Source organism: Fukomys damarensis, unplaced genomic scaffold, assembly GCF_012274545.1.
Source record: "Fukomys damarensis isolate Sample0158 unplaced genomic scaffold, DMR_v1.0_HiC HiC_scaffold_31, whole genome shotgun sequence".
Taxonomy (NCBI): Eukaryota; Metazoa; Chordata; class Mammalia; order Rodentia; family Bathyergidae; genus Fukomys; species Fukomys damarensis.
Window position 1 is genome coordinate 2856350 of NW_022900943.1, and position 11984 is coordinate 2868333.

At 47.1% G+C, this 11984-nt stretch overlaps 1 long non-coding RNA gene across 1 annotated transcript; it reads right to left on the reverse strand.

Annotated features, from left to right (window-relative positions):
• Positions 1-8404: 8404 nt before the first annotated feature.
• LOC117283857 lies at positions 8405-11898 on the reverse strand. The gene is made up of 3 exons (XR_004514891.1): positions 11343-11898; positions 10371-10568; positions 8405-10244 (listed from the first exon to the last, which is right to left on the reverse strand). It is a non-coding gene; the product is annotated as an uncharacterized LOC117283857 (long non-coding RNA).
• Between the last annotated feature and the right edge of the window lie 86 nt (positions 11899-11984).

Below are 11984 nucleotides of genomic sequence, written 5' to 3' on the forward strand. Positions count from 1 at the left end.
TATAAAACGATAGTGTAAAGACCAGCTGCAAAATATAGCCTCTCTCTAGGACCTGGAATCAAGATATCTGGAAAACTGTAAGACAGTGAAGGAAAAAGAAGTAGGTCTCTTACAATTCGGAAAGACCCAACAGGAAAGCTAGAAACTAGAGAATCTGAACACAGCTCAGAGAAAAGACCAAAGCAGTCTGGAAGACCAACCCCAGCCCAGGAGGAGGGCATCTTTTGACACGAGGTGAGCCCAGAGCCACCAAGAAGGCACAGGCTGGACACAGGCAGCCCCAGAACCCACGGCCAGGAGGATGTGGGGTTTTGCCCTCTTTGGCGAGAGGCCAGACTGCCTGGTGAGCGAGTTCCTGCGCTAGGTCCAGTGGACCACTGACCCCACTCCTGCCCTCTTCCACATCCAGCCCAGGACTCTCAGGTGTTTGCTTTTAGGGCCTGCCTCAGGTGCTGCCACCTGCCTAGGAGCCTGGGGTGCGGACAGAAGGGCCTAGACCAACCCAGCCCATGAAGAGGGACTTGGAGGGCACAGGGGGAAACTGAGGGCAGCTGGAGTCAGAGTAGCCTGGGGCAACACCAGCGACAACCAGCCCATGAGAGAGGCAGGTGGGGACCAGCACCCACAGAGCGAGGGAGGGGGGCACCCTCCCTCCCATCCATCTCCGGTGGGTCTGCACTGTGGGCCTGGGCAGAAACAGCACACATAAAAAGACAGGAATCTTTGGGAGTCATTTCTCGTTCACCTTAGGTTATTGAGGGGTTTTTCCTCTTTTCTTTCTTTTGCTCTTTTTTCCCTTGCTTGTTCTTTCCTGTTACTTTTATCTTATTTGATTTTCTTTTATCCCTAAATAGGATCCTTTATTGCACTTTTCTCTCCTCGTCTTCCTTTTCCTTTTTCAAATTTTACTTCTTTCATTTTCCCCTTCCTCACCTCCATTTTAATGAATATTACTATTAAGCTTTATTAGTCTTTAGATATTTAGTATGCTATTATTGTTGAATTCTTTTCTGCTGTTAATGGTGACACAGTTGTTGCATTTAGTAGATTTTTACTGTACACCACCATCTGGTTTGTCTTTGTGCCTGTGTTACTACTGCAGACCTCTTCTTCTGGTAAGTGTGGTGTAGGGGCAGCTTCATCGGTTCTTCTGGTATGTCAGTGTCCTGTTTGCCTTTGACTATTGTTGCTGATTTTGTTGCTATTTACCACAATGGCATAGGTGATGCTATTAATTGGTGTTTACCATATGCCAATATCTGGTTTATCTTTATGTCTTCAACAATACTGTGGTTCATTATTTCCAGAGAACAGGTTGCTGGGCCAATTACACTGCATGCCCCTCCCCTCCCCAGATGAATAGAGTTCGTGGGATCCAGGGCAGAGATAAAGGTTGGTAGCTACCCGAGTCCAGAGCATGTCATGGAAAGCAGATGCTAAACTGATCTCCATACTAGCAATGAAGTCTTTCCACCATAATCAACCTTCAGCCTTGAGCAAGCGCTCACACACTGTACATCACTGAGCGCGCACACACACACACACACACACACACACACACACACGAGAGTGAAAACAAGGCAAAAATATACCTCCAAACTCTCTTAACTCTCCTGAAGATGGCCCGGGGCACTGATGGGGAGGAAATCAAAAGCCAAACAGCTGAATTATGCTAAATGACAAAAGAGGAAGCAAGATGCCAAATCAATAAGGTGTGTGGTAAGTTCAAATATAATATAACTAAGCATAACACTAGTAAACAATGATCAGTGGGTTACCAGGACATTAATTAAACACCACCTGAGCTAAGCAACATGATATAAAACATGAATTATTAGTTTTGCAGAGAATTAGAGTCCATAAAAGATATCAAACAGAAATCCAAGAGATAGAAGATTCTTCTGTAAGCACGGGCAGCAAGAATGACCCATGTGAGGAGAAAGCAGAGGTGCAAGACAGGGCTGGGGTAGGTGACCCTCCATTCGGGCTCACCCTAAAACAAAATACCATGAAAAATGGACCCAGCAGCTGCTACACAACACAAAGAAGACTGAGTGCAACTAGCAGAAAATTAGGAGACAGCCACAGCGATGTAAACACATGTTTACAGAACTCACACCACATAGTATTCCACGGAGCCAAGCTGGTCCAGGCCCTCGGTAGGCCACACCTGTAGCCGACCCCACCTGGCTGGCCTTGTTCGGAGACCCAGGCTATCATTTTGCTTCTTTGTTCTCCCAGACCCCTGACCTGGGGGTGACTGAGGATGAATGACAAAGAGACTGGGCAGTGGAGCCCTGTGCCTGCCTCATCTGACCTTTACCCACCCACACGCGAGCATGAGCAATCAGAGTAACGCAAGGTCCCTCTGCTTTCCAGCACCCACTGTGCATCTCTGGTAAACAACTTAGCCTCAGCTGTTTTAAGTTTTCCCTCAACACACAATCACCCGAGTGCAGGCTTTCTCCTTTGTGCCTCAGGGCTCCTCTGCTCTCCGACATTTCCAAGTATGGGGAAAGAACATAACACAGAGATAAGCAAGGCATAAAACTCCAAGTAACCATGGCCAGGAAAAACTCCAGAACACAACATAGTCAAAGTCCCAGAAGTCCAACACAGGGACAGTTGGGTAAAAACTGTTAGAGAAAAGCAGCACATCACTTACAGTGGTAAAGCCATTAGAATCACAGAAGATTTCTCAACAAAATCCTTATAGGTCAGGAGAGCTTGGAGTTAGCTATGTCCAACCCTCCTAAGACAAAACAACACAACACAAAACAAAAGGCACAAAACTTCCAGTCCAGAGTATTACATCCTGCAAAATAATCTTCAAAACTGATGGAGAGAAGCATCTTTCCTTGACACTGAGCATCTTAAGAGATTTATGACTACCAATCAAGCACTCTAAAAAAATTCTCAAAGACATCCTAGAAAGACACAATGAAACTAAGGATGCCAAAATGTCTAAAGCACAAATGCATCAGGAAGGGCGAGCAGGGAAGCAGAAGAGAAAGAAAAAGAATCAGCAACAGGAAAACAGTACAAGGACAGAAGTAAGTCAAAACCTCTCAGTAATAACTCTCAACGTCACTGCTCCCCACTTTTCAGGCAAATGACACAGATTATCAGATCGGATCAAAGAATAAGACTTAACTATATTCTATACTCAAGCAACCCATTTCGTCCAAAAAGAAATGCACACTCTAAAAATTTAAGAATGGAAAAACAATATTCCACTCAAGAGGAGCGCTAAGACAAGTAGGAGGAGCTCTCTCACTTTCTGACAAACTGGACTTCAAGCCAAAACTGATGAGAAGAGGCAAAGAAGGCTCCTTTATATTGGTTAAGGGAACAGTTCAAGAGAAAGAGATAGCAAGTATAAATACATGCACACTGGCATACCCAACTTCAGAAAGATCAGATAAACATCAGCCAGTTATCACGGGGGCCTGAGGAGCTCACTAACACAAAAGACAAGAAACTCAACAAATATCAGAGTTGAACCAAACCATCTAACAAATGGAATTAAGAGACATACACACAACGTTCTATCCAATGACAGGATACACTCCTTTTGGCCACATACAGTGCTTTCTGCAAATCAGAACACACACTAGCTAACAAAGCATGGCTAAGTAACTGCAGAACTAGGATTATCCCGTGCGTATTATCAGTTCGTAGTGCAATGAAACTAGAAATCAATGGCAAAATAGAGCAGAGAGATTATGCAAACACTTGGAGATTAAACAATGTACTCTTGAGTAATCAATGTTACAGAAGAAAACAGGTCCTGGAATCAAATGATAAAGCCAAAACAACATACCAGAACCTGTGGGACACAATGACAGCATCCCTAAGAGGAAAGTTGATAGCTAGGGATGTCCACATCAGAAAAGCATGTCATACTAATCATGAATGAAAAGTATAGGAACTTTACAGTGTAGAAATCTCAGCGTTAACAAGGGCTCAAAGTTGGCGAGCCTATAATGAGCAATAAAGTAATTTGCCTTCGGAAGTGATGAACTGAGAAACACTCACCGTTATTCCTGTAGCACTGCTTCCCAACAGGCATAACCAGAATGTAGTCATGGGGAAGCCAAACAAGACAAACAAAAAAATGACAGGCATTCTACAAATTAACTGGCCAGTACTCTTAAGATAGGGCTTAAAAAAGACTCAATGAAAATGAAACAAACATGACAACTACACCATACAATGACATTAGAGCTTACACTAGAAAAAAAACAAAAAAACTTTAGCACATTAGTGGGAGAGTTGTTAAATTTTGGATAGGATTATGCATCGGAATAACTGCTGTATGAACATTCATATCCTGTTTTTAATAATTGTGCTGCTATTATATAAAAGAATGCTGCACAAAATATACAAGAAATATATACAAAATAAATAAGACATTAAGGGGCAATATATCTTAGTTGTAATTCCCAATGATTGAGAGAAAGAAAATGATAAATCAATTTGATAAAATGTCAACATCTTGTGAACCTTTGTTAAAAGTATACGGGAATCTTTCACAACAGTTTTGCAACCTTTATGCAAGTTTGAAATCATTTCTAAATATAAAGATTTTAAAAAGATTTCAAAAGAAATGAAGTAAATGTGCAGAAAATGTCCAGAGGATTTCTCCTGGAAAAAATAGGAACACAATTGCACAGACTCCTACAGAGGATGGATTCGAGTAAAGCTAGAGGTACAAAGAGATTTCATCTACTTTCTCCCAGTATGGGTTCAGAATGGTGATTTTGTCCTCCAGCTGCATTTCCTATTGTTTGCCAGTCTGCTTTGCCAGTGTGTACAGTCAGGATGTGCCCGGCTCGCAGCATCCCCCAGGCAGTGTCCAGCTGCAGCGCCTGGGTCACCTCTGGGCCTCCCTGAGGTCTCACCAAAGCTCTGATTATTTTGTTGATTGCGTCCCCTCCTCAGCTCCAGTTTTCTTGCACCTAGCCATAGTTTTACAAGGCTTCCATCAACCCAACACATGATTTCTCACAGATTTTAACCATATTGTAGTTGTGTTCCTGATTAATCATAGTCTGGGAAAATAATCTGAAATCAGTAGCAACCACCTGCCATGTGAGAGGAACACTGAGCTGGGAGTCTCACCTCTCCTGCCAAATGGCTGCTGAGTGTAGGCGACTCATTCCTGAAATTCTTGCTCATAAAATTGGACCAAATCTCAGTACGGTGGTCTCTCTCACCTCTAAAGATGAGTGACGTTTATTGTCTCTGACGTGACACAGCCTTCGTTCTCATCAGAAGGAACCTCTCTTCCTGAGGTAAAGAGTGAGGGCCTCGCACCTGACCTTGGAGGCCACCTGGGCTGGAGCACTTAGCATGGACACTGCTTTGCCCACGAGAGGGAGGCAGCATTCCCACCCAAGGCCGGTTTTCTAACTGGCCCGGCAGCTCGGCTATGTTTAGCTTAAACTATTTCTGGGTGTGTAACAGTTAATCGCCTCTTCCATGAAAAACCAAAGGAGAAAAAAGTCTGCAAAAAGAAGAAAGAACCCTGTAGTCACCGGGAGTGCCCCCGACTCCTGAATCCCTGCCCAGGCCCACCCTGTTCCAGTGACACGCTGGTCACCAGGTCGCTGCTGCAGTGTGCGGGACGCTTCTGTTCTCTTCAGTCCCGCTCAGTGTCATGGCTCCGACTCAGCAAGGAGGTGGGGGAGCTGCGCCTGGTTTTGCCGGAAAGCGGGCTTTGGGCCAGCAGAGTTGGACCACCCTCCAGGCTGGTCCCTTTGGGGCTGGTCATCCTCAAAGCTGAAGCCCTGGCTCCTCTTCCCTAACCCATCAGTTCTGCTCTTTGTAACTAAGGCAGGAGTCTCCATGTATTTTTTCAGATTTTGCTTTGATCTGATTGTTCCTTTTCTTGAGGAAGAAAAAAAAAACTCAAATGAAAGAAAAAGTTATGTTCAATTTCCCTTGTGTGGCCAGAAAAGGGAAAACAATGAGAACTTTGTGTCCTGATGAAAGAATGTAAGGAATCCGGCGGTGGGCACAGGCTGGGAGCTGAGAGTGCTTTTTATAACAGAAAACACAAGAGCAACGAGAATGGCCCCCATCACTCACTGCGAGCAGAATAGACTCTGAGACCCGAGAGGCCCCTAAGTCCTGGGGTTTCCGAAGAGGCAAAAAGTGAAAATATTTTTATTCTTCCAGCATGTCAATTCTGTAAAATACGAAAAGTGTCAAACATATAAAAAGTCAAAAAAAAACCCAAAACCAAGTATAATAATAGCCCACAACATTTTGTCGTATTTGCTTTTTTATGTATCGCAAGCATCCCATTATTTATGTGTGAGTGCACACACGTGTCTGTGTGACTGAAGTGCTCTGAAAGAAATTACAGCCATAAGGACACTTCTTTTCCAAACACTTGCCTTTGTTTTTTTTTTAAAAAAAATAGGCATTTTGTGACTTAACAGTAGTAAAGTGATTACTCCTACAATTTGCGTTTCCTCACCGGAGGTAACACCTTGTGTGTAGCCAACTGTCCTTGTGGTAATAAACGTGTTTTTATAGTTGGGTTCTGCAAAATAGACCCGACCTGTGCCAACTGTCTGAACGACTGTGGCATTTTGCATTTATCTAATTGTTTCTCTGTCACATTTAATCTGTATCTCACGCCACTGTTTCTCTCCACTGGAGGTTAGATCATGGATTGAACTTGTCTTCATTGGATTTGGTTGAAGATGTTTGGGGAGAATCTTCACAGGTGGTGTTGTATGGCTCAGATGGCAACATACCAGGAGGTACGTGATTCTGATTATACTTTTGGGGGCACTAAGTTTGATCACAGTCACTTCTGCTATTGTGCCATGTAGACATTCCTTAAAATTTCTGTGCAAAGCAGAACTGCACAGTGTAAACCACATGGCTTGCGGGGGAGATGGGGTTAGGAAAACCCAAAAACTTTGCCAATGAAATGTTTTTTTAAAAGATAGGCACCGATTGGAAACAGTAGCATAATGTATGTAAAATGCCTAAGAAATGCACACAGTGGTACAATGCAGCCTTGAAAGTACCTGGCATTGCCCGTGGAGGTGGCAGCTGTGGCCACTGGGAGAGAGGAAGGAAGTCATCCAAAATGGACCGGGTACGGCTGCGTGGGACCACTAGAGCGGCGGGAGCTTAGTGTCCGCCGTGTTACACACGTGCACTGTGCGTGCTCTGCAGGTTTTGGAATTCCTGGAGTGTGTTGTACACAGAAGCATATAAAGGTATACATTAAAATGCATTAGGCTATACCTCAATTGTGCTGGGAAGAATTTGCTTTTAAAAACTATAATTTACTCCTTTTGTCCTTTTCCTCGATCGATCTATCTTGAAGTTTATCAATTTTTTTGGTCTTATCAAACAATGAGCCATTGTTTTCATTGAATGTCTCTGTTCCTTTGTTTTTATTCTTAGCATTTTTTTCTGGTTACTTTATGCCTAATTTGCTCATCTTTTGCTAGCTTTCTAAGATGGAATGATCTGTCAGTTACAAATCACTTTTTTTTAGTTTTTAAAGTTATATATTTCTCTCTACTGCTTTAGATACATGTCACAAATCCTGATAGTTTATGTATAAACCAGCATTGAGTTAAAAATATTTTCTAAGATTTCTTCACCTGCATAGGTGGAATAAATATACTTTCCCCTATTTTTCCTCCTACATATAGCTAAAACTCCTGTACATTATATATAAAAGAAACACGAGAAAATTCTGCAAGGTTGAGAGCTCGTGGCTGCTTTTTCTTTCTAGAAATCCTTGTGCCTGGGCTTCCCTTTGCCCCTGCAGGAACAGGCTCCAGACAGCTGGCATCCCAGCGGGCCGGTGAGAAGGGGCCAGGCAGACTCCCCCTCTGATGTAGAGCTGCACTGAGGCCCGTGCCCTCCCTCCGGGTGAGAGGCTCTGAGCTCACAGAGCTGGTCCTGAAGGCGCTTCCCACCCGCTTCCTCTTTTCCTGTCAGCTCCAGGGGACCACGGTTGGGAAGAAATGGGGCCAGGAGTTTCTGGGACCTGTGTACGTCTGTCAAACTCTCTCCATAAGATACAAAGCCCATGGACCTTAGTAGGAGCTTTGATGCTGGAAGCTTCCATACCCCATGGGAACACTAATTGGTATATTTACATCTTTAAGTCTAATTACTCTGAAAGCAACTTAGCACAGTAGGACAGCTGCAAAGTTCTGAAAACCAGCAATGTATCAAACTATTCCAACTACTGCAACATGGTAAAATGTTCTCACCATTTTGGAATCAGAAGCATTTGTTAAGTATTTTATGATGAATCTAGAAATAAAGGGTACGTCCTGGAAGAAAATAAAAGACCAAAAAAAAGGTTTCTTTTTTCTTTTCTTTTTTTTTTTTTTTTCTTTTTATTTTTTTTGCTTGTTCATTGCCAACAAAGGTCCCACCCGGGGGTCCTCCATGGCCCACGAATTAGAGTAAGTCATTTCCCAGTTCGCAGGAGGCACAGTGACGCTCGACAGGGAAAGACATCTCCCTCGGCCTCACTGAGTTTTCGGCCACATGAAGGCTGGTGCTGAGTGCAAATGTCTCCACCAGCGCTCTGTTCTGGGGTCCTTTCTGTGGTTTTCCTGTATTTCTGGTTTGTCTCTTTGCGACTTCATTTGCTCTCACGAGTGTGGGTGAGGATGACGAGGAGGAGGAGGAAGAGCAAGAGCTTCCGCTGAAGTACAGTAAGGTGAGGATGAAGTCAAGCTTCGCTGGCCACTTGCTTCACCCAGCGCCCGTGAACCCTGTGAGAAGCTGCCGTTTGTCTCCTGAACACGGACCGTTTCACACCCCGGGGCTCCTCTGTGCTCAGAGCCCGGGATGCACGGGCACAAGGGGATGAAAGAGGGGCTGGAGGTGTGCGTGTGCGTGTGCGTGTGGGCCTTACGTGTGCAGGGCCCAGGGCGCCTGCGGAGGCTGCGGTAACAACTCTGCGTCGCAGGCTCTCGCGGGCGCCCCTGCTTAGGTAAGCAGTCGTCCTGATCCTGCACCTCTAACACACGCAGGATTGTTCCTCAGAGGTTACGGAACTGCTGTCTGGAAGCAGCTTGTGGATTCGGGCGTTCGTGGCAGAGGGAGGACCACCCACGTCCTGACCCATTCACCCACCGACTCATCCCCAAGCGATTCCTTCACCAGAAATAGTGACAGACAGCCGTCCAGGTTCCGGTCGGGTTCTGTGGTACCAGGATGAGTAACAAGCGCTCCTTCCTCTAACGGCTCCCAACCTGGCAACACAGGCAGACACGCCCGTAACAAAGCACGGCCCCCGTGGGAGGAAGCATGCTCCTGACACGCGTCCCCAGAGGACACGCGCCGCACAGCCCGCGTGAGACATGGTGCCACTTACAGGTCAGGTGTTCGGTCCTGTGTGCTTTTCTACACTTCCGTGCCTCTTAACCTTTAAACGAGAAACCCAACTCTGGCTTCCCCTGTCCTCGACCTCAGGCAGCTAGAACTCCAAGCCGCACTCGGACAGGCTGGAGACATTTCTCCTCCCCATGCTGGCCCCACGGGTGCTGCGCCCTGGCTGCCCCCTGCCGACTGCCGACCGCGGCCACCAGCGCCGCTCTGGCACCCAGAGGGCGACTCCTGTCACAGCAGCGCGTGGCTCCTCGCTAGGCCTCATGACGGCCATGCGTCCCGGCTGGCATTCCGCTTCCGGTCCTGAGTAAGTGAGGGCCACGCTTCCTGGGGTTGCTTTGGAAGATGTGAATGGTGCCGCCCAGTTTGATGTGATCGATCCTGAACCAAGCTCGCAGGCCAGCTCTCAGCTGTGCGTTTCCGCCTCTGCAGGACACTCAGCAGGGGCAGGCATCATTTTTGGACTTCAAGCGCCATTTGCATCTTAATCCAGAAACGGGAGCGTCTGACTATATGCCGATCCATCAGTCTATCATCTAACTGCCAGCTGCTCTTCTTTTCTTTTCTCTTACATTCTTGGCGATTCTCTCACAAAAAGGACATTCTTCAGCCCGAGTCCCCCGCCAGCATCGGGTCAGCCGGCTCCTCCCGCAGACACCAGACAAGCAGGGGTTTGCAGATGTTCTTTCCTCTGGGTCCAAAGCAGCCTGAGAGGGAGGTGGGCCCACACGATCCCCACCGTCACACTGTCCACCCCAGCGAGTACACGGAAGCTTAGGATGCTGTGGAGCTTCTCAGAGCGAAGGGAAAATGTTTCGCTTGCACTCTGTTTTTATTCCGGAACTCCTAAAACACTTTAGATTGCACAGGGAGAAGGGGAACGAAAGACAGTAACTGAGTTATTTGTTTAGCACATACATGAATAAAACTTTACGACACACTGGGTCACTTCGTTGCATTTATCTTACTATCCAAAATACCTATGTGCACGATCAACGCCAGGGAGTCAGAATGCTCTGATAGGAGGCAGGTGACTTGGTTTCCACCGAGGGCAAACGGTGGTTTGTAAAGCGAAGCTCTTCCCAAATGTCATTCGGTGACGGGACTCTTCTTGTGCTCTCCGAACTCCTAGAGAAACTCTTACAGGAACTCACAGGAACTCCCAGTCACAGGAAATGCTGAAGAACCAACGAAGTACAGAACATCTTTGGGTTTTTACTCAGTGAACAACTCATGAGCATGAAATGTGCCTCTGGTACATTACTGAACCCTCAAAAGTTAGAGCATGCAAACAAATTCTGGTCCTCCTGTAGTCTCTTATGGAAAACACATCCCCATACTATTGGAAATAGAAAACGGAGTCCCTGGCCCATAAAAAATTTCCTCAGCACACAGCACCCAAGGTGCAGGTTCTGGCCTAACGGAGGCTCAGGGGATCTAAAGGTGGCCAAGGTGGCACAGGGAGGGCTTGGTGTTGGGAGCGACAAGGACCCCGGAGGGCGCCGACATTGGAAAGGAAGGGCCGCTCCAGGCAGAAGAAACTGCACGCAAAGGAAAGCACAGGCTTGAGTCTGCACCCATACAAAAGGGGCCCGCTTCCAGTTTCAAGAGAGGTTTGGGGAGAAGCAAAATCCAGACCAAGTTGGATCCAGATCACACAGGACCCTAACTCCAGACCTCGGAAGGGACAGGAGCGAGGCGGCAAGCAGGAAGAGCGGCTCACAGCAGAAGTGGGGTGCCGGGGAGGGAGGGGCCACACACAAACATTACTCCCGAGTTACGGGGTATACTTTTTCATGAGATTCATTTCTATAAACTTCCAGTTTTTAATTTAAAAAGTGGATTTTGCATTCTCCTCTTTTGCGGTTGGACTCCGCCCGCGCCACCCGCTGGCTGCTCCCTGAATTACAGGCACTGGACCAAAAGCCTCCTCACCCGACCAAGGGTTTTACCTGGAAGCAACCGCGCACGTCACAGCGCGGGTGTCTTGGATTTTTCTCAGAAGAGACAGAAAACATCTTCTCTGGCTGGGGCTAAAAATGTAGCTTGCTCCAGCTAACAAATGAAATGCTGCCGTTCCAGATGAAAGCGCAGAAATGGTGGGACTGGAGCAGGGCCCTAAGGGCAGGACGGCCCGGGGAGCTGGGCGGCCTGCGGGAGCTTGGGCTCCGACCCAGGGCTGCGTCCGACAGGGGAAGGAAGCCCCGGTGCCGCAGCCCAGGGGCTCAGAGTGAGGTCAGAGGGAAACACGGAGAGCAGAGGACCTTCGCTAATGGGCAGGGGACCAGGAGACGGGAGGGAGGGAAAGGGGACAGCGAAAAGCACCGGGCTGCAGCGCCAGCCCCACGGTGAGCGCGACCTTTACGCACTAAGCAAAGAGACAGGCAGGGAGGAGCGGGCTCTTGGGCTGTAGGGTGCAGTAGACTGACTGAGGCTCGCCGAACTTATTACATATTTTATAAAGGACGAAAAGAGAGGAGTTCGCAGGCCCCCAACATGAAGAAACCGTCAACAGTGAAAGAGGCGGAAAGCTCGTTGCCAGGTCTCCACCCCCACACGTTCTGTACGGGTGTGGAATTCTCGGCTGTGCGCAC